This window comes from Phacochoerus africanus, chromosome 4 (genome assembly GCF_016906955.1).
Source record: "Phacochoerus africanus isolate WHEZ1 chromosome 4, ROS_Pafr_v1, whole genome shotgun sequence".
Classification (NCBI taxonomy): Eukaryota; Metazoa; Chordata; class Mammalia; order Artiodactyla; family Suidae; genus Phacochoerus; species Phacochoerus africanus.
In genome coordinates this window covers 126,726,326-126,745,359 of record NC_062547.1, presented here as the reverse complement: position 1 = coordinate 126,745,359, position 19,034 = coordinate 126,726,326, and positions in this window count along the sequence as shown.

Sequence of the window (19,034 nt, the reverse complement as noted above, 5' to 3'; positions counted from 1 at the left end):
GAAGACTCAGAATCAAGCTTAAATCCAAGAGACATGAACATATTTTCAGGCAGTGGGATGCTGCTTCTGATCATGGAGTGAGGCCATCTCATTTCCAACCCAGGCTCCAGCCCGTATTTGCTATATGCTCCGAACTTCTTTGTGCCTCAGTTTCCTCATCTGTAAAATGGGCCTTATAGGGTTGTTTTGAAGATTACAGGGGATACTATTAAAGTGGCTAGGTCATAATAAGTGGTCAGTAAATATTAGCTGTTACTATCACTGTCCTCTGACATAGGAAAAGCACTCCCTGAAAGCACATAAACCCCAGAGAGCCAAAGGCTCACCGTCACTGACTCATCATACAAGAAAGATAATTCCTCAGCTGCCATCTGTACTCAAATGTTGTCAGAGGAGACGGTGCTCAGGACATAAATAAATTAGCAGGTTCCCAAACTGCATATGCCTTGATTCCACTTTTGCAAAATGCCATACAAACTTACTGTTAAGTGACAGATACGGGAGGGGGAAGGAGGCACACAAAAGACTGCTGGCACCGCTCATCTCCAGAGGGAGGGGATGGTACTATCTGTGCTTCATAGTTTCCATTTTATTTCTTATTTGCCTATTTGTGGTTTTGAAATGTGTTCCCCAAACGTATACTTGATGAAAACTATTTTTTTAAATATTCAAGTCAGAGGAGAGGAAGAGCATAAATCAAATTTTTGTCAGTTATTTTTATTATATTTACAGGTCACTCATCACCTGGGCCCCTGAATCCTTCTCATTTTGCATCTTTCCATTTGGAAGCTATTTCTACCACTGTTTCTGGGCTTCTAATCATAGAATAAAACCAAACTCAAACTGAACGAGTGAAATGTCAATGGGAAATCGAAAGGGTATACACGACAATAACTTTTTCTTCTCTTTTTCTTTTTTGGGCCACACCTGCAGCATATGGAGGTTCCCATCAAAGGGTCATACCGGAGTTGCAGCTGCCAGCCTATGTCCCAGCTCATGGCAATGCCAGATCCAAGCTGTACCCACAATCTATGCTGTAGCTTGTGGCAATGCTGGATCCTTAACCCACTGATTGAGGCCAGGGATCAAACCCACAACCTCAAGGAGGACTATGTTAGGTTCTTAACCCACTAAGCTACAATGGGAAATCCCGTAATTATTTGTTAAATGAATGAGTGAGATGATATTGTAAAGAGATGGCCATGACATGGCAACTGACAGGACATTCAGTAAGACTGATGCTCCTTCATGTGACTCACAGCATGATTTTCATTTGACACACACACACACACACACACACACACACACACACACACACGCCGTGAATGTCTCCAGGCCCTAACAGCCTATAGGTACCGCTGGAGTTACATGAAAGGTCATACTTCAGATTCCTCCTGTGCTTATCCCTACCTGCTTAACAGAGACTTCCCTGCAAATAATGACATCAATAGATAATAAGAAAGTAGAGACAAATGTAAAAAAAATTATGTTCTGTTGTTTTACTCCGTTGATGTTTAATATGCAGACTTTCAACAGAACCTTCAAAATGTACCTTATCGAAAGGCTATTACACTTCTCTGCTTCTTTGAAATCTAAAGGCGTGTGGATGTGCGGACGCCTGTGTATCTCCTTCATGCATAGTTTGTGTCCTTTGGCCAGTCTTTTCCTGGAAGGGGTGGATGGTCTTCAATATTTTCCTCTTTTGTGGCCCTAAGTCAGCACCAGTCACATATCACAGGATATCCACAATCTGAATCTGGATAAAAAGCTTCAAAGTCTCTCCTGTCCTTTGGCCTAACAGCTTTTCCTGGGCTCTTCAGAGCCAGGCTGTCATTTCATGGCCAGACTGAGTCTCTCTGGGCTCATACTGGGCAGTTTTTGTTTTTCTGCACAAGATATTTGTTCACTGAAATGGAAGCCAGGGAGTTCCCGTCATGGCTTAGCGGTTAACAAATCCGACTAGGAACCATGAGGTTGCGGGTTCGATCCCTGGCCTTGCTCCGTGGGTTAAGGATCTGGTGTTGCCGTGAACTGTGGTGTAGGTTGCAGACGCAGCTCGGATCCTGCGTTGTAGGCCAGAGGCTACAGCTCGGATTAGACCTCTAGCCTGGGAACCTCCATATGCCGTGGGAGTGGCCCAAGAAAATGGCAAAAAGACAAAAAAAAAGAAAGAAAGAAAGAAAGAAAGAAATGGAAGCCAGGAGCAGTAGCTGGGAATGCCCTGAATTATTTTGTTCACAGCCCCTCCATCCTTCTTCCCTGCAGTAATCTAAGAAGTAGAGTGGATCATGTTGAATTTAAAGATTTAACAAGTGAAAGAAGATAAATCTGAAAGCACTTCTGACTTTCGACACCTTATTTCTCCCAAAATAGTTTAAACAGTATTTTTGGGTGAAAGAAAAGGTGAAGATAGGTAAAGGAAGAGCTGAATTAAGTTCTCTTTTTCCTAGTCATCTGAAGCATTTTCTTAAATGGCTACAGCTTATCTAGAAAACCCTAGAGACGTCCAGGGCCCTTTCTTTGTGTTGTGATGGCTTTCCCTTGCCTTTCCTACTGACCCTCTAGTGCCCACTCATCACCACTTATCCCTGGGAGAAATCTTAGTGCATTAATGAAATCACTAATGTCTGGCCATATATACCCTAACACCACTGTTGCTAGAATGACATTTATATTATGCTCTGCCTCCTGTATCTTTCATGAGGGAGTTTTAATGTGTCACTAAAAAATACTGGATAACACTCTTTATTAGCCCCCTGATACTCCAGCCCATCAATACTTGTCCAGCCTGATGAGATCATGCTATGGTTCTTAATCAGAGTGAAAGAGAGTAAGAAATACCTTTATTAAAAAATCAATTAAAAACCAGTTGCCCCAGGTAAACAAAAAGCATCATCAGGGCATGAAAAGAGGACAAATAACGAAATGAAGTGGCAGGAGGCACTACTCAGGAAAAGGCCTGAAGATGACTGGTCACTTCCATGCATCGCGGATTCTTGTTTTGTTTTAGACAAAACTCTTTCCTTCAAAGACAAACAATGCAGGCACTTACTCTCCTGTGCTCTGAAAGATTTTTCTGAGGGCAGGGACAGATTATTACATGGATAGACATACCTGGTCCTCAACACACCCAGCCACAGGGAGGAAGCCTGCTTAACTTAGCAGGGTAGTACAGGCCTTGGGTCCTGCTTCAGAAGCAGAAGGGATGATGGTTTGAAGTCCAGATTTCAAAATCTCATTCTCAGAGGGTCCTCTTGTGATCATGCTGAGAAGAGCCCAGAAATGTGCATTTTAAGCAAGCACTCCAGATGGGTCCCATGCAAAAATAAAGGCTGAGATGCACACTTATAAGGTGTGATCTTATGTATGCCTGACCTTCTTAGGGCAGAAAATTCACGAGGAAGCCCTGGATGCTGAGATCTCCCAATGAATACACCCTGCTCACCACCCATCCTGACCAAGACATGGAATATTCTCCTTCCCCCTAAAAAAGACCCCTCAGCCCCACTGCAGTCCCACCTCACTTTCTGCCCAGGAAACTACTGATCTGATTGAAACAATCCCATTTACCATGGCAGCAGAAAGCATAAAATACCTAGGAATAAACCTACCTTAAGGGTCAAAACACCTGTACTCTGAAAACTATACGACAGTGATAAAAGAAATCAAATATGACACAAACAGATGGAAAGATACACCATGCTCTTGGATTGAAGACTCAATATTATCAAAATGACTATACTACCCAAGCCAATCTACAGATTCAGTATAATCCCTATCAAATTACCAATGGCACTTTTCACAGAACTAGAACAACATTTTAACATTTGTTTGGAAACACCAAAGACCCAGAATAGCCAAAGCAATCCAGAGAAGGAAAAATGGAGCTGGGGGAATCAGGCTCCCTGGCTTCAGACTATACTACAAAGCTACAGTCATCAAAACAGTATGGTACTTGCACCAAAAAACCCAGAAATATAGATCAATGAAACAGGAGAGAAAGCCCAGAAGTAAACTCAAGCACCTATGACCGATTAATCTATGACAAAGGAGGCAAATGTATACAGTGGAGAAAAGACAGTCTCTTCAATAAATGGTGCTGGGAAACCTGGACAGCTACATGCAGAAGAATGACATTGGAACATTCTCTACCACCATACACAAAAATAAACTCAAAATGGATTAAAGATCTAAATGTTAAGACTGGATACCATAAAACTTGTAGAGGAAAACACAGGCTGAACACTCTGACATAAACCGCAGCAGTATCTTCTCAGATCCACTTAACCACCATAGCTGATTTTTGCTATTCTAGAACTTTGTATGGAGTCATACTCTGTTGTGTCTTGTTTCTTTTGTGCAATATCATGTCTATGGAATTTTGTGACATAATGAATGTTAGCACAGTTCTGGGCCACATTTACCTGATGGCAGTTGCTACCATCATCATCAATATCATTTTATCCTCTGAAGATTTTTTATTATTATTATTATTATTTGCTTTTTAGGGCCACACCCATGGCATATGGATGTTCCCAGGCTAGGGGTCAAATTGGAGCTACAGCTGCTGGATCCTTAACCCACTGAACGATGCCAGGGATCGAACCTGCAACCTCATGGTTCCTGGTCGAATTTGTTTTCACTGTGCCATGATGGGAACTCCAATTTATTATTATTATTTCGGTTTTCTTTACTACTCAAAAGTAATGGGAATAAATATGGTGGCCATGAGGCCCGGGCAAAATACTTTTTTCAGAATGATAGTCTTCCTGTTGGAAGCTTCAACTGCATCAGAGAAACCCTGAAACATCAGACTCAAGATGAGGCACCTGAGCGCAGCTTGGCTGTCATACAGACACTGATGGCTGGAGCTCTGTGACTCTGACCACCGCAATTTATCATGATTTCCTAGAGAGCCAGGGCACGATTCTTATGTGAATGTTCCTGCTTAAAACATACCAATTCACAAAGCTCATGAGTAACGGAGCCAGATTCCTTGAGATATGGGAAGAAACCCTTCATTTCAAAAACAGCACTCCCTACATTTCAACTTCTAAAAAGCTGTCCAGGGAATTTCATGAGTTCTCTTTAATTGTTTTCAGGCTATAATTGTGACACTTAGAATATGTCTAACTAGAAAAATAGGGGGGACATCATAGCACACAAACATTCTTGTGTTCATTTCTGTTTCAAAATGCACTTCTTTACATGGGACTGTAGATGGAAAAATTAGCCTTCAATGTATTATTTATGAATTTATTTTTGTCATGAAGGCTTTCAACCTGAAGTCCCTCCAGAGCAGAAGAGAAACTCTTTCCAGGAAAATTAAATCTAGGCCTAAAAAATATATGGCACCAAGCTCTATTTAGTAAGGTATTCCCCTGGTAGAAAGCCCGACATTAGACATTATGCCCTACTTGGAAAAAATAACATTCTTATGAAATACTTTGCATGTGGAATAAAAAAAAGAGATAGCAAGAAACACACATACAAAAGCAGATGTCCTGAGTAAGGGCAACTTTCCCTGCCATACTGATGAGGACAGAACCAAGTGGCTTATGGGAAGGACTTAATAGTTCATTCCATGGCAACCGAGGTATTAGTGATGGAACATGAAGGGGAGAGTGAGGAGTCAGAGCGCTTGGAACAAGCACTTTGAGGCTCTGCCAGGCCCCTTCGCTTGTAGTCAGTTTGGGAGAATCCCTTCGTTTTGCTTTTAGTACCTAATTTTGTGGGCATTTTATTAATTCATTCAATAAATTCCTATTCTGGAAGTTACCATTGTGGCTCAGCAGTAACGAGCCTGACTAGGATCCATGAGAATGTGGCCCTGGCCTCTCTCAGTGGGTCAAGGATCCTGTGTTCCCGTGAGCTGTGGTATAGGTCAAAGATGTAGCTCAGATCCTGCATTGCTGTGGCTGTGGCGTAGGCCGGCAGCTGTACTGCTGATTTGACCCCTAGCCTGGGAACTTCCATATGCTGTGGGTATGGACATAAAAAGCCGAAATAAATAAATAAATAAATGCCTAGTCTGTGCCAATTGTGTGTCAGGTGCTAGACAAGCTACCAGCTGCTGATGGCTCTGTCTTTAATAAAAAAAAAAAAAAAATCAGAGATAGAATCTCACTTTAATGTGGAATGGGAGACATTCTAACTTCCTAAAAATCGTGTTTTGGCTCTATTGAAAAATGTGTAGGATTATGACTGCTCTTAAAGAGATAAGACTGTAGGGTTTGATATGTGTCAGGTCCCTACCTGGTCCCCAGGATATTACGCTCAGTGCACCTTAATATATATGTCTGTGTCCCTGTGATCTCGGGTCTTATTTGGGACTGGGTTCCTTACATGGACCTGTAGATGGAAAAACTAGCATTCGATGTATTAGGGGCTGGGGTCTTATTCATCTCCATCTCCCTAGGGCTTAGCAGAGGGCTCAGGATCCAAAATCACACCAAAAAAATTCTTCAATAGATCAATGAACATGAATGGGAATCAAGGAGCCCTACTCATTCTCCTCAAAAAAAAAAAAAAAAAAAAAAAAAAAAGACCATACAGAGACCAACACTCAATAGAAGGTAATTCAATTAAGAATCACCTGGAGAGTTGATGTGAAATGCTCATTTTCTGATAGTTCCCAGGGAAACCTTAACTAGGTCTGGGCTAGGTATGAGGAAAGCAAGTATTTAACGAGCTCCCCAGTGGTTCTTAGGATCAGGCACATCTGGGGAAACGCTGCTCCAAAGTAAAAGATAGCTATACGGATACAAGAGCAATTGAAAAATAAGAGGTAATGTTTAGCTGGAGACCTTATTTGCATAGACACTAAGCACTGGCACCTAAAACATACTTTTAAAAAATAAGCGAATGCTCATATTCATTTACACAGAAGTTCTGTTGCAGAGCCAGCCTTCCATTCCACAGTGAGTGATCACTAAGTGATGGGACTCTGCCCTGGGGCTCCGGACTAAGCCCCACCATCAAAGGCTGCTGGACCTTAGCAGTTCCACTGTTGCTACTTCCATTTCCCAGTTTCAATTCCTGATGTAAATGAGAGCCATTCCGAGGGTGTCTGAGAGCTAAATTTACTGCCCATTGATTTTCACAAACCCTGTGTGTCCTATGAAATCCTCTTAAATGAGTATCAGATACAGCAACAAAACTGGGAAACTGCATAGGAAACACCATAGCTCAGAGTGAAATGTGAATATTCATCTGTCCTGCTGAAAAACATGGGCCCGGTGTGATCCAACATAAGCCCTGGCCAATGTTGATAAACACATATTTTAAGGAAAAGCCTCAGACAGACCCCAATTATTGTACAGATGTCCAGGTTAGAGCAGGACAAATGGGGCAGCAACTCTAATTGGCTCCTTGAACAAATTCAAATTTTGAATAAGCCAGAGAAAGGGTGAGGTTGCTGCAGCATCGTTTACTGGAAACTTCCTGCAAAAGCATTACTTAATTGACATCCTCAAACATAACACAGTCCCTTCTAGAACCAGTCACGAAGTGCCACTTGCAAGCTTATGAATCCATAGTGATGAGCAATGATCCCTCTGCCAGTGAATGACTGGTAACCTGAGTCAGTCACCTTTCCTCCATCCCAGACGCAAACACAACAGGCTTGCATGCACATTCGCCCGTTTGCATCTTAGCGTAATTGAACAAATTGCCTATCTACTGTTAGGGTTTCTTCTGCTAGCTGCTGGAAGTATAAAGCAAAATAAGCCTTGGTCTGAAACCGCACAGAATTTATAATCTGATGAAAAGTTGCCCCAAATAAATAACACCATCAGGGTAGATTATGCTAAATCCCCAATTGTGAGATAGACCAGCGCTTCTCAAACTTTCATGTGCATTGGAAACAAGTGATCTTGTTATAATGCAGATTCTGATTCAGTCAGTCAAGGCTGGTGCCCTCAATTCTACAATTCTGATAAGCTCCCAGGTAATGCAATGGGTTTTGATATAAGAATCACACCTTGAGTGATAAGGCACTGGCTGATAATGCATTTCAGGCCTGCAAGTATGGCTGGATACAAAGGCTTCTTTCCAGGGTCATGAAAACTAGTTAGGAGCTCAACGTTGGAGTCTGGTTGTAGAGTGTTCTCAAATGCCCCTTACAAGAGTCTGAACTTGAAGGGACAATTTGTGTTCTTGATGGCCCTGGAAGAATCTAGCCGTTCCTGTAGCTGATGGCACGATGACATCAGTCACATGTAGTCCCGTCACCCAATGCTTACACAAATAGAGTCATATCAAACAAGTTAAGCTAATACGCTACTCTGGGGCTCTGAGGATTTCACAGAACATTTCAGAAAGCAATTTGGGGTGACTTTCTCCATGCTGCAAGCAAGTTATTCCTGTAACCAAGGGCAGACTATAAATATGACACATCTCTATGTGGTAATTGCTTTATTTCGGATTAAGACTAGCAATTTTCTTGTCAGAGACAGGCATGCAGGAGAAAGGGAGTGGGGACATTTGGACAGCTCAGGCAGTTTTTGCAATTTGAAAAGCCATCTACAGTTATTTTCTTTTAAATTAACGTGGCAGATTCAGCATTAGCACCAAATTTGTTTTCTCTTGTGGTCTCTTTGGTTTGATCATCCTTAAAGCAAAAAAATTTATTAATTCTGCTAAGCGCAGATCTATTGTGTCTTGCTTTTTCCCCCTCTAATCCGGACTGATTTTACCCCAAGAGTTCTTGGGGGCAGTGGATGAGAAAGCTGGAAAAACTGCATCTTGGTCGTGGACACCCAGGTTCACTAATCCCCTCCACCCTCGTCATTAAACTAAGTGTGCCCAGAACCGCAGTTAGCTCTGTGTACCCAGCTAGTCGCCATGTGTTTATGTGTCTTTTGTATGTTACCATGTGTGTATTAATCTTGCCTTCCCCAAAGCACCAACTGTGGCCATGTGCACTCAGTGATTATGCGGTGAATGTGACTAAATCCTTCCATGCCCTCAAGAGAGCATTCATAATTTTCCCCCATATTTTTTGGTCTACTCTTTCTCAAAATCATTTTTGGAGGTCGTAGAGCGTGCCTGGAGAGGAAAATAAGGCAGACTTCACCTTTATTTAGGAAGTTCTACTTTATCTATGTAGAAAAAAAATCTGCAGCAGAAACAACAAAATGTTAACATTTGTTAACCCTGGGTGGTGACGGCGGTGTTGAATATATGTTTCCCCTACTGTTTAAATAGCATTTTAACTTTTTTCAAAATAATTCGAAAAAAAAGCTCTGTGGTGAACTCAGGATAAACAACCCTCAGGGCACAAAGTAGTTTCCCTCTGACTCTCTTTCTTGCCTTCGCTTGCCTCTAATCTGAAACCATGTCAAGAGATTTAAAAAGACAGAGTAATGAAATTTTGCAACTTAAAATTAACTTCCAACTACTTTTGGTTATGATTTTTTCTATAGGTGTGTGTGTGTGTGTGTGTGTGTGTGTGTGTGTACACTGAATTTTTGGCTAATTTAAATGCACAGAACCTTACTCTTTTGGATGTCCTGGCCAGTGACTTTGGACAAAAGCAGAGTATGCAAGCACCATAAAAGCCACGATACAAAAAAACCAGTTCTGCCCCCTCAACCCATCTGTGTCAATTCCTAGAGTTTCGCCTTTCCCATTCATTTTCAGATGACTTCTCTTTCTAGGTTCTAATGGTGAGAGGCTCCTCTTTTTCAGTCAGTACAATATCATTTTTCATTTTTCCAAAGCAGTTGGAGGTAAACAGAACCGGGAATATAATTTCTTATAATAAAGCTCTCACTTCATTTTTCAAGCCAAAAAAATATCAAATGCAGCTCTTCTGAAATTTACTTTTAATTTCCTGATCTTTTGGAGTAAGTGGATTTCCCATGGCTTTCCCACAGAGAGCTAATCGCAGCTCACATTTAGTCATTAGAATCGCACACGAAATTTCTGTCAGCATCCTTGCGAAGAGGGCAGAATGAACCAACACCAAATTTATTTCACTCTCAACGGCCAAGCCCCACTTCCTTTCCGGTTTCCATTTTGTGTCAGAGCCCACAGTAAGCTGGTTTGACACAAAGGTGACAGCGCTTCTTTTCTTCTGTTTCATTTAATTAGTTTTAGCAGAGACACAAAGACGTTTTAAAATTGCTTTCAGCACCTTCTTTTCAAATGCGACATTCCAAGTTTAAGCTCACACTTAAGTGTAATGAGCCTGTTATCAACACCTGACAGAAAGGAGCATAATGAATGAATACATATATTCAAACACCCTCTTGACAAGACTGCTTATATCTTTCCTATGAAAGCACTGCATAGATTATTTCTGTCTACTTTTTATGCATATCATTTTCATAATCTACCATGGTGCCTTAGCAATACTAGGAGTTTCTGAGAAAAATAGCTTCACCCTACAAACCCTTTGGAGAAAAAAGTGAAATAAGTGAAAATACTCATTCCTCCTTTGTGCTCACTTCAAAAAGTAACTTCACATTTTCACTGAAAGCAATGAGAAGATATATTCCTACTTGGGAAATACATATGCTCTATTAATGGAAGTCAGGAAGCAAGCATGAGTAATTTAAAAAGAAGACAATTTTATAACACGCATTAGGAAAAAACCCCAGAGACTCGAGAGGCCGGAAGAGGTAGCAAACAGATATTGAAATGGACATATAGGACTTCTTACGGACTTTTGATCATTTGAGCCTGCACTATTTTAAAGTGCTGAATGTACATGTTTACATGGTAGTTTTAGCTTGTCATAAGGTTTCTGTGATAGGCAATGAACAGAAACTAACCGTCTCCTTTATAAGGAAAAAAACCAACATATATGCAAAAAATTTTTTTTTCCTTTTACAGTAAAGAGCTGTGTGGTCTGTCAACTTTTAAGTTAATACTTATAACATGACATGGCTTTTCAATATGAGAACTTCAATACAAGAACAGTATGTGTATGTACTCTTTAGATAAAGCAAGGAGCTGTTTCATATATTTGAAGAACTCGCAGCCAAAATAATCAGCTCCTAATCTACATTCCCATTATAACACTTTGGACATTTTTAATTTACGCATATGGTCTACTTGAGGACGCAAGCAAATACATCCCTGCAAAGAAAAGACAAATATTTATGTACAAATAAATAGGGTTTTAGCGAACAGGCACTCAGATGTGAGGGCTGATGTTTTATGACTTGACTCTTAGCCTCGATAAAACATGCTCACAAGGCAGCATTTTTCTTTGGGGATAAGTCATAACTTTGCCACGGAGGGCTATTAGGGGACCATTTACTGACATGGGACTGAACCTACAATTCCCACAGAGCAATGTTATTTTAAAAGGAAGGCTGATATAGGGGATTTTCGGGAAAATCCTCCCAGGGGGCCTGAGGTTCCCTTGGTGCCAGACATGCAACACCGTTTTCCTTATTGAAATAGAGAACAGTAGGTTGCTGCAATTGTTCCCGAGTCAGAGATGGCAGGAGCACATCACTTCTCCACGTGTGACAGCTGCAGGTTTACTCTGCCGGAAAAACGAACAGCATTGAAAGCACAGGCTGTTTTGAGAATTCTCCCTGGCCTGCTTGGAGAGATGTTTGTTTCCCTGTCTATCTGTAGAGAGAGTGTACTTTAGTTTAAGGTCTAATAATATCTCCTGCAGGAGGACTTGCCCAAAGGTCGAATGGGATTGAGTCCTGGGAGGTACTGGATTGATTTCACCCTAAAACCACAACTTCGGTCCTCTAAGGGCTCCATAGTGGTTATAAAAAGTAGTCAGGGCTCTCTCCCCCTCCAACAGATGCTGGTGCACAGATTCACCTGTAAGCATCATTCATCTGTATCCCACCCAAACATGGAATCAGGTCCTGGGGAAATATACCACTTTCTGCCAGAGCAATGTGGGTAAGAACTAAGTATTTGGGGGATGTCTCATTAATAGGGAATAAAGCTGTTAACATGCTTTGTCTAGTCTCTCTAGAGTGTCTTTTGATCTCCTGAAATTTCTCTCTTGTACAGAAATAGACAAAGCACGGACAAGCAAGAGAAGAGAATCAATCTTGATTTGGGACAGATCCTCCTAAAGCAAAGGTCAGCCTTGTTCATTCCCTTTGGCTCACCAGCAACTGGGTAGGAATGGTGGGCAGGGTCCCCAACAGCAGGCAGAGCATCAACTCTTTGGTTCTTACTGAAGAGTGAGCAAGAAGAATTGGGCTGAAGTCACAGTATGAACATTTTGATTGTATATAAGATTTTTGCATATAAGATTCCACTTTTCAAATGGCCTTCAAATTATATTGTTTATGCCTCAAGAAACCCATCATGGGAAGAAGGGGGCTTGTTATTACTACTCATTTAAAAATCAGGATTTCAGCTTTCAGCTTTTGCCTTAAGCTGACAAATTTCCCGAAGAGTTCATCTAACTCCTATGACTAACACTCCAGAAACAAGGCCCAACATTCTTCAGTGTTTACTATGTGAAAGGTATTCTGCTTAGTATTTAATATCCATCAATCTAATTTATTCATCCAAACCTGTGAGCTATACATATACTGCATTATATATTTCTAATATTTATTTGCATTCACCTAATTTATTTATCCCAAACTATAATAGACACGTGATGGCACAGAAGTGACAGCTGAGAAAAAGAATTTCCTTTAGTGGAATCTGATTCAAATTCCAGCTCCATAGGAAGGTAGTACAGCTTCAAGGTAAACTGGAAGAGGCCTCAAGCAGCCTGATGGCCCTGAAAGCCCATTTCTACCTACCAGTTCTCTGGCCTTGGGCATGTTCCTCAACCTCTCCTCTGCAGTTTAAATGGGGATAAAATCTTGTTGAGTTGTGAATGGATTAAAGGACTTAATATAAATAATCTGCCAAGAGCAATGTCTCACATACACCAAGCGCTCCTTAACAGGCAATTCTTTTTTTTTTTTTTTCTTTTTAGGGCAGCACCCGTGGCATGTGGAGGGTCGAATTGGAGCTATAGCCACTAGCCTATACCACAGCCATAGCCACATGGGATCCAAGCTGCATCTGTGATCTACACCACAGCTCACAGCAATGCTGGATCCTTAACCTACTGAGCGAGGCCAGAGATCGAACTCATGACCTCCTGGTTACTAGTTGGATTTGTTTCCACTGAGTCACAATGGGAATTGCCATAACTGTCAATTCTTAAAACTCTTTTTAGGAGTTCCTGTTGTGGCGCAGCAGAAACGAAACGAATAGAATAGAAGTGAAGCAAAGCTACAGCTGCCGCCCTACACCACAGCCAAAGCAATGCAGGAATCTGAGCCATGTCTGGAACCTATACCGCAGCTCATGGCAAAGCCGGATCCCTGACCTATTGAGCAAAGACAAACATCAAATCCACATCCTCATGAATACTAGTCAGGTTTGTTACCGCTGAGTCTAAAAGGAAACTCCCAAGCCATTTACTTATGTTGTAATTCTATTAGAGTCGAGACTAAATGATACCAAGAATTACAGAACTCACCATAAACTTTCAGGTGCATTTGTTTGGCAGGGTTTTCTGAACCAGGATTTGGGAATGGTGTTCATGAGCATTTTTTCATTAGATTTTCTAAGAATTTGATATCATTAGCCAGAAAGAGTGATGGAATCATAACAATAATTTTTACCACCCTTGATATCTGACTTCACTATTTCTAGCCTTACCTCAGTGCTTCTCAAACCCTTTTCCTAAAGTGCCACTAATGATAGTGGAGAGGAGCCAAGGGCCCAAAGATAGCTTGAGATGCCCAATGACGACATTTTTTTGAAGTTTCACATTTTCCTAAAAACTAGTATCAATTTGGCAGTCAAATCTATAAACTAAGTGTATTTGTATCAATACCAGATTATTGGGGTTTGGGGTTTTTTTCCATGGCCACAGCTATGGCAAATGGAAGTTCCCAGGCTAGGGGTTGTATAGGAGCTGCAGCTGCCGGCCTACACCACAGCCACAGCAACACAGGATCCGAGCCATGTCTGCAACCTACACCACAGCTCATGCTAACAACAGAGTCTTAATCTACTGAGAGAGGCCAGGGAGAGAACCCACGTCCTCCTGGATACTAGTAGGGTTCGTTAACCACTGAGCCATGATGGGAACTCCCCCAGATTATTATTTATCTTATAGTGTATAAGATTTTCTGTCCAAATCTTGTTTCTTTTTAAAAATATTTCTATTTTTTTCCCAATTGCAGCAATGTAATTATAGGAAATTAGGAAACTATATCAAATTATAAAGTAAAAAATTATGCTCGCCTTTAATTCTCAAACTGCTAACCAGTTGGTGATTTGCTTTTAGCTATTTGTCATATGTAAATACATATATATATATATTTGGCAGGGTTTTCAGAACCAGGATTTAGAAATGGTGTTCATGAGCTTTCTTTCATTAGCTATTTATACTTGATTCCATTAGATTTATATGTGTCTAAATAGAACATACAATTATGTAAAAACATACATATAATTTGCAGTCATCATTTATATATGTATGTATATTTATCTTTAAGGCTGTATCTTACGATTTTTACGTAGCGATAAGTATTTGATGGACATTTTTATAGAACAGTTTGAGGAGCGTAAAAGTTTAAAGTACAGGATCTGTAGCCTGGGTTTCAATGCAAACTCTGCTCACGTGCTAGGCTCAAGTTCCTCATCTATAAATTGAGGCTAATAACATTCCTTTCTTCAGAGAGTGGTTGTAAGGACGAGATAATTCATACATGGAAAGTGCTTGGACCCTCTCTGGCACATAGTCAACACCGTATAAGGGGTTAGTGTTATTTCTTCTTGCTAATGTGAGAGGCTACCATTGCCCCACATACTGATTGGCTTTGTGTATTTCAGCCTGGGAACTGCTGGATCTTCTATTTTCTTACACTGAGCGTAGTCTGTGTGTCAAAGCTACCTTGTTTTATATGTTTTCACACAAAGAAGCCAAAAATGGTCAAGCTAATTTCTCTTAGTACGCTTCTTTTTTTGGAATTTTTCTAGCTATTCTTTCTTGTCCACTTTTCCATATGAGTGTAGAAGAACTTGTGTCAATAAAATATTCTTATTATTGGCATGTAAATTGTATTTGTTGAATATTTAAATTCATGACCCTTTACAATCCTTGTATAATTTACTGCTCTTCCTTTTTATTACATGCTGCTTTATTTTTGTCTTATCGTACTCTATTTTCCAGGCTTTTTATCACAATCTCCCCCAGACCTGATACTTAGTTATTTTCAAAGAATTTCATCTCAATATAAAAGAAGAAAAAAGGAACGAGAAATAATATTCTGGTATGTAAAAACCAAATCTATATAGCTATGTACTTAGGTATGATTACTAAAGAATACGTATTGAAATAGAGGTGGTGCAGGGTGTTAACAGGTTGTTGTTATTCCGGGGGACAAACAGTGGGTTGTGTGGTTAAGTGCATTTCAGAAATTCTAAGTTAAACAATATTTTTAAGTTTTTTATTCTGCAGGAACGCTCACAAACTTTAATATCACTGATGCCCTTTCTGAATTTCCAAAAAGAGATCTATTTTGCAGACGTGCCTAAACTTGTGACCACAGGCCCTTTTCCAGGAGGAAAAAGCCCTTAGGAATTAAGCTCCTAGACGCACCAATTTGGGAAACTCTCCTATAAATGGGTTGCTTCCAAGATTCGGGAGATGGTACCAAGGGAGATATTTTTTTTTCCTCTTTCCACAAGCACTGTTCAGGGAGGTAGACTATTCATCTTCAAATCTAGGATAATTGGTCTTGAATCTAAAGGAAATTCCATTCAGATTTGCTCTGCATGATCACCATGAGTTCTACTTGTTGGCAATGGGATACATTTCACCTCTTCCAATATCTTTATGTGTGTTTTAGTAAAAACTTGGGAGACAGTCAGCAAGCCACATGCAATTCTAAATATATACTAAATTTATTTCTAAAATGCTTCTTTTGGAAGAAAATGATTTTTTTTCCTTCAGGCATTTTTTTTTTTAAACAAAACAACACCCTGTGCAAGTATAAGGCTATATACTCAAATAAAGGGTTGGGTTTTTTGTTTTTTGGGTTTTTTTTTCCTCTTCTTTTTTTTTTTTGGCAGGCAAGAAATCATTTTCATGCAGTCATTTGCTGGACCTTGGGGTAAAATTATATTTCATAGTTCCCTTGTTCCCAGGCTATGGCTAAAAAGAGATTGATGTCTGAAATTTCAACAGTATTTGTCTTACGAATCTGTTTGATTCTCTTGGGAATAATTATCTCATATCATTTGAAGGTTAGTAATTCCTTAGGAATGACCTTTCTGTTATAATTAGAGTAAGGGTACTTAAATGTAGCTAGGAAAAGTGAAAACTAAAGGACTTATTTTCTGGCATTACTATTTTATTAAGTTGTTGCCCCTTGAAATAAAAAGCAGGAGTCATAGGGACACTGCTCAATTGAGTAATCTTTTTTTCTTTCATTTTCTGAGAATAAATAATGTTGAAATACGTGGAAAAATAACATTCAGTGAGAAATAGCTCATTGTACAAAACTAAATCTATATAAACTAGGCATGTTGAAAGGCTGTTGAGAGGAATTTCCCAATGATTTCTTCTTTCCTAACTTGCTACCAGTAGTTCAGTTAGACCCAGACATTCAATTCAGGACTTCCGTGGAGCAGGAACAAATAAAGGAAGAAGGAAGGAAAGAAGGCAAGGAGGGAGGGAGGCAAAAGAAAGAAAGAAAGGAAGGAAAAAAGAAAAAAAATGGTAATATAAATGGTGAATCCAAAAGTCAGAGTCCTTTAATAAAAGACCAAAAAAAGAAAAAAGAAAAAAAGGAAAACTTAGCTTGCGCAAGCCACTCAGAACTTTGGTGAATACGTATGAGGTGGAAAAAAATAGCAAGAGAATTTAAAAGAACCCTCAAGTTCTACTTGCCCACAACCAAGAAAATGGAGGAGGGGAACAACCCAGCTTTGGAATTTTGAGTGCAGTGGTTCTTTGCCCAGCCTTAGAAGAAGATTCTAGTTTAACATTAGATCTTTGCATGTGCTGAGATGTGACCATAGTCACAGGCTCCCTGCTGTTGGGTCATGGTCTCAGTACAGTCACAAGATAAATGAATTCTTTCCTATGTAGTCTTAGATTCAAACAGAAAGCTCAGTTATGAAATATATTATTTATTCATTGTTATAGACCTCATCAATAATCCCAATCATCAGAGGGAAAAACCTAGACTTAGCAGGAATGTTGAATAGATGCCAACTACTTCTATCTCGTACTTTGTTTGGAAATTTCCTTTCATGTCAGACAGGTACTAGCCCATTGTTCTTGATCGATACCTTGAGGACCTGAAAAAATATTTTATCTGGCCACACACACTAACTGTTAGGATGAGTTTTTAAAGCCCATACATTGGCCAGTTTAAGTTAAAGGAAAATTATAGAGAACCTTTTACAAAGCTAGGACTCTTAGAAGGACTGCCCACTATTTGAGAAATAAAAAAAAGGTCTTCCTAACCAAAAAAAAAAAAAAAAAAAAAAAAGGAACTAGAAAACTTAAATATCCTCCACTAGGAGAGAGAAACTTGAAGCCTAGGACACTTGCAAGTGTTGAGTACAATGGGCTCCCTTAAAAATCCCCACTAATAATGAGTTCCTTCTAAAAAATTATGAAGTAATGAGAAAACAATTCACAATAAATGAGAGTCAGCAGACATAACTAATAGGATAATTAGAGTTTGATAATGTTAAAAAATCTCTAAGTATACTCTAAAATGGTTAAACGAATGAAAGAAGGAATAGAAACCATAGGATATATTTGAATTAAAAGATTTTGAACAAAACCAAATAAAACTTCTGAAAATAAAAATGTAGGCACTGAAATTCAAAATGAGTGGGTGCATCAAAAGCAGATCAGCCACAGCTAAAGAAACCAATAGTGAATTAGGAGACAGGTGTGGGAGAATTACTTAGTAACACAAAGAGATCAGAAAAAGAAAGGTGAAACATATGAAAGAGAGCTTAAGAAGCGTGGAGAAGAGAAAGCAAAATCCAGCATACATACAAGTTCTAGAATTGGAAAAAAGAAAGAATGAGAGTGTGGAACTAAATTGCCTTAAGCCCCAAATAATTTTAATAAAACATTTATTACAATTATAGTTCAAAACGAGCATGTTTCATTAGCAGTTCATGAAGAACTTCGGAATGAGACATCAACCCTAAGAGAACCTTAAGGGCATGGAGTAGTAGGTTAGCCATTAGTCTTAATTTAGATAAAGACGTAGGTTATAAAACTGAGTTTTCTCACACTGATTTTATTATTTATTTATTTATTTATTTTGTCTTTTTGTTGTTGTTGTTGTTGCTATTTCTTGGGCCGCTCCCACGGCATATGGAGGTTCCCAGGCTAGGGGTTGAATCGGAGCTGTAGCCACTGGCCTACGCCAGAGCCACAGCAACTCGGGATCCGAGCCGCGTCTGCAACCTACACCACACCTCACGGCAACGCCGGATCGTTAACCCACTGAGCAAGGGCAGGGACCGAACCCGCAACCTCATGGTTCCTAGTCGCATTCGTTAACCACTGCGCCACGACGGGAACTCCCTCACACTGATTTTAAAGAAAAGAACATCCCTGTGATATTCAGAGTTTCTTTTAGTATTTCCAAGCACTGCTTGAGACACTGCTTGATTTAGAGATCTACATGTGTTAGATTACTTTGTTGTAAGAACTGTGTTTGTTCACTTTGCGTTGTATACTATATCATAGGAGCTTGTATACTATGTCAGAGGCTCCAGGGATCTTGACATAAACTACATTCTTATTAAGTTAGAAAAAGAACACTTTTCCTAGTAAAATAAAACAATGCTATTATTTTCAAGATTATTTTAAATTACAAGTATCTCATTCTTCCATAGCCGATAGGTTGAAAATCTGGCGTTTTCTCAGTTTGAAGCAAGACATGAATCCCATTGTTAGGAAGCAAATTGGTCCATCAGTATAAATAAGAATCACTCTGTAGTAGTCACACCTAGATCCAGAAAAACACCAGAGGTACAAAGACAGC